The 4,949-nt window shown below is 36.1% G+C and overlaps 1 long non-coding RNA gene across 1 annotated transcript; it reads left to right on the top strand.

The window, feature by feature from the left end:
• The first annotated feature begins 2,734 nt into the window (after positions 1 to 2,734).
• LOC119579004 lies at positions 2,735 to 4,380 on the top strand. Its single transcript, XR_005229238.1, has 2 exons — positions 2,735 to 3,138; positions 4,031 to 4,380. It is a non-coding gene; the product is annotated as an uncharacterized LOC119579004 (long non-coding RNA).
• Positions 4,381 to 4,949: the final 569 nt, after the last annotated feature.

Raw genomic sequence — 4,949 nt, 5'->3', positions numbered from 1 at the left:
TCTGGGGGGATATTTGGTGTGAGGTGAAATAGGCCATATGTGAAATAGGTATTACAACGTGTCCATTTTTAAAGATTACTGTCCATAAATGTAGAGTGTACAAGACAGTGTGTGTGGACATGTGATGTTTATGGAAGTTTACTGAAGTAAGATAATAAAACAATGTCACAGTGCAACTAGTCACCAGTAATCATACCATGTCCGATTTTCACATTAGGTCATGTCCATTTTTTAAGGGACGGACTTTTTTTAAGGACAGGTCCTTTTTTTACAGGGCATGTCCGTTTTTTAAAGGTCATGTCCAAGTTTTATTGGATATGTTAATTTTTTAAAGGTCATGTCCAATTTTAGAAGCTTATATTTGTGTATAAATGTAAAGTACATAAGACAGTATGTGTGAACATGTGATATTCACAGTCTATGGAAGTTCATTTAAGTAAAATTGTAAAACAACGTCACAGTGCAATCAGTCAGCAATAATTATACCATGTCCGATTTTCGCATTAGAACTTGTCCATTTTTTTAAGGACTTGTCCATTTTTTGAAGAATATATGTTTTGAAGAACGTTTTAATTGGACATGTCCATTTTTTAAAGGGCATGTCCATTTTTTTAAGGACATGTCCATTACTCTTTATGTATACATGTACAATATGCAAGTTGGTATATTCTTGTTAAGTAACATACCTAATATTTCTTAATATTGTTACGCCGACCACCTCTTCTCTCTCTGCCACCAGCACAAGGCAGGCTAGGCAGACGGCGTGCTATTCACAGGGTCGTGAACACTGAACAGCTCCAAGAGGCACTGAGCACCACAGCGTCCCCAGAACACCACGAGGGGAAACGCCACCTGGAGAGGCAGGGCACGAAATAAACACAAAATGACAGTCTTTCCTTTATTTACACAAGTTATTTACCCGTACACTTTTCTATAGGCACAATACAGGGGGAAAACCAGCATGTCACACTGCACGATACAGCTTATAACAGGGCAACACAAAGTTTATCAGGTCACAAAGGCACACACGAGGTCTTCACAGAGAGCAGCATCCCAACTTCGTCTCCTGGTTTGTTCCTCCGCTCCTCCGCTCACAGCCAGCTGCGTCATGTTTGCCCAGGTCCCTTCATGTTAACACATGCCCAGGTCATCCTTTTCATGTTAACACATGTTTCGCACAGAGACAAAGACCCACTGGCGTAGCAATATGTATTCCTATAAAATTCTCACACGATGCGTTGTCCATTTTTTGTTATAGTAATGAAACAACTATGGGCCTATTAAGTAACGCTAATCCAACTGTTAATGCTAACTAAAAGGTTAAACAGTTTGGTGAGCGGTTAAAATTTTGCTGCTAGTTCTGTCCAAGCGTGACGTCATTGTTATGGTTACATGGTGTGGGAAAATGCTGGTGTGTCTTCAGAAATCTCCTGCCATGCACTGTGTGCTGCATTTCCCTGTGCAGATGGTCTTCACTTATGAAGATGACTTTGACTATGACTCTTGAGGACTGACACTTTTCTGAAGGCTTGTCAATGACAGTAGATTGTTGTTAGAAAAGGCTGTTTCTCAGTCCATTAGTTGATTAGTGAATTGACAAGCCTTAATTTAATTGAAGGCCTCTTACATTTTCTGCTGAAGGTAAATGGGACAAATGTATATTTGTAAATTTCATTTCTAACATGCATATTCTAGTGCTTCTTAGTTATATAGTTCTAGTTTGAATCATACATCAATATTGGCTTTTGTAGATTTATAAGCATCAAGCAAACTGCCTTTGTTAGTAGAAAAGGAAAGTGAACCTTGTGTCTAACTGATTCAAAATGTATTCAAAAGAGCTTTACTGAAATCTAGATACGAGGTTCCGAATGTTAGATCTAGGAGATTGGTGTGCTCTGGGACAAGTGATTACACCCTCACTGACTTTTACCATCTATGACAGACTACAGAAGGCTTTCAGAAACAGAAAACAGATCATTTATCTTACCAAACTGATTGGATTTTCTTTGTTCATGGATCAGCAAATTCAGATTCTGCTGCCCAGGATTCCTCACTTTGGTATTATAATGATACTGTATTAGATGTGGCTGTCAGGTTCACATAAGTTTAGTCATGGGGTTACTTGAGAATTTAATTACAAAAGGCTGTCCTTACGATACCTTCATTATATCAGATGACAATTAAGTTGCAGGCTTCCAAGATTTATTTTGGTACCCTTGAAACCTGCAACCTGATGTTGGTTCCCCAGGCCCTTTTCCTATTGCATTTTTTATCATATATGGTGGAACAGACAGTTAGACATGCTTAATCAGAATGATTCTTTAGCAGTATCAGCCATCCATGTTAGTGTGAATCAGACAGTTCAAAGGAATCTGGTGATTGTGCATGTGGCAGACCTTCCCTTTATCTTTTCATCCATCTGTCTTTCCAACCTCCACACATTTCATTCCTCCCCATCTGTATTTTCTATTCAAACTGCATCAACCTTTCTATGAAAATGAATTGCTGGTGGGTACTGGACCTATCTTTGGCATTTTATGGTATCTTTGCTCTCTACCTTCTTTTCTCACTTTATTTTTTCTTCTTGCCTGAGTATTAAATGCATGAATCATAGTTCTTAGACTGTTGTACAGTTTTTCAAGCAAAGGGTATGAGTCATTTTTTTTCTTTCATAAGAGAAAGTAGCTTGACGTAAACAATATTTGAAAAGAAAAACATGAACATTAGGAATTAGTATAATGTATATTTCACAGTGATGAAAGACAGAAATAGTTATAGTCAAGTGACACAACCAAAAAGATCATTGTTTAATAAAGTCCGCTTTGAAGATTCAGTAAGGGTATTGACAGGGCTTTAGTTGATAGTACTTTACTAATGAAAGCATTCCTCTGCATTCCCCACAGTCTGAGAGTCACCACCTCCATATATCCTGTTCCCTCAATCAGTGCAGAGGACCAGATTGCTGACTGGTTTGCATCTCTAGATGAGTGTCTTCGCTGGAATGCCGCAAGCGCCAAAGGCACTTCGATGATCCGGATGACCTCCCCCCCCCGGACCTCATTCCAGACCTAACCCATTCCTCCAGTCCAGACACTCTGGGACTCCCTCAGCGAGAGAAACGAAGGCTTTGATAATTAGGTAAGCTGACACTGTGGCCAAGAACAAGAAAGTACAGAATTACATCAAATGCCTTATCGCTCTTTCTTGCTATACTGCATTACTTCTGTATGACCACATATCAAAAATATCTACAGCATATCCATGTTTTTTTTTTGGTTGTTTGTTTTATACTCTTCCCATAGATGGTTTTGTGTAAAATTGGTTTAATATTCAGTTTTTTTCTCTTATGGTGCACCCATATATATATATATATATATATATATATATATATATATATATTATATATATATATATATTTTATATATATATATATATATATATTTCTTCTTCTTTTTCTTATTTTCTTTCTTTCTTTCTTTCTTTCTTTTTTCTCTATCTCTCTGCCATCTGTTGCTTTATCTGAGAGAGTGATAATACCTTCATCTCCTCTTTTCTAACCCATTTGTGCAACAAGCAGCATTTTCTGCTTAGGTGATTGATGGCATATGTCCTTTCTTTTGCATCTTGTCATATATAAAACAAAATATTGCTTTTTGGAACCTCATTTTTGTCACTTTTTGTGCTCTTCGAGAATGGTCTGATTCCCTGAGTGCACAGCTCTTAGGTTGAAAAACAATATTTATCAATTATTTTTTTTTATACCACTTTATTCTCTAGTCACAGAATAAAGTCACAGAATTACTGTAAGGAGCATTTGCATTAACATTAAAATTTTGTTGATTCTACTGTTGACTGATTAGATGTAAGCAAGAGACTCATGGATGTATTCTTTACTTACTTTTGTGTTTGTATTCCTTCTCCTCCCCCTGCTTTTCTTCCACCAAGTAAGTTAACATGACAACAAGAATACCGAAAGTAACATGTACTTCATTTAAGATGAAATTAACACTATTATTGTCTCTGCCCACAGGCTGGTCCAATGTGAAAGGGATCATGAGCAGAAGATGCACATAGCACTAGTGAATATGAAAAAAGTGACTTTGTGGCCAGTGCATGGATTGCGTTTCTCTGACTGATATAGTGTACATTCATGTCAAGTCCTCAAAGTGCTGTATTATTCTCAAATTAGAATATCTATATATAAAAGATGTCAGCACACTTTTTAACATATTTCATCTATGTGGTCTCATGTACTGTATCATCACATAAACTGTTATTTTGTCTTGACATTCTTGTTGATATGTGAGGATGGTTATCATTTGCTCAGGTTCTCGGCATCAGGTGTCATTTCACAGCAGAAAAGAGAAGACATATTTGTCATCTTTTTCTTTATTTTCCTCTACCCTTTCTCGAAGATACTATGCAAAGGTTTCTAGATTAAAACTTACAAAGATCTTAATGTACCTTTTCGTAAGAGTAACAGGAATATTGTAACAGAAACTATTTAACAGCACAATATATTGAATTCAGCATTACCCTGAAAAGTATCTTCATTTGTTTTAAGATAGTTTTCAGTCTATTAATGGTACTGCACAATTCTAAAAGTGTGGAATATTCTTTTAAGACCATATATATATCTGTTGATGTAACGTAATCTTTGTTCAGAGTAACACTATAATTGTTTGGGGCACTTCTACCCAGAACATATTGCTGGGATATGTTCCACTTAGTGTATTACCTGTATGATCAGAATATTGTCTATTGTTGCCTGCAAATGTTTAGCATAGATTTTCTTTCAAAATAGGAATATTATTTAGCATACTTTTAGGTTTCCAAGATCATTGAATGTTTTGAGATATACATAAAAATTATCTACTTCTTACAAGCCACAAGTATCCACTGGATATTTTATTTATATATTTTTTGTTTATATACATATATATGTATAC

This window comes from Penaeus monodon, chromosome 11 (assembly GCF_015228065.2).
Source record: "Penaeus monodon isolate SGIC_2016 chromosome 11, NSTDA_Pmon_1, whole genome shotgun sequence".
Taxonomy (NCBI): Eukaryota; Metazoa; Arthropoda; class Malacostraca; order Decapoda; family Penaeidae; genus Penaeus; species Penaeus monodon.
Note: the sequence above shows the minus strand (reverse complement) of the source record. Positions and strands in the feature narration are given on the sequence as shown.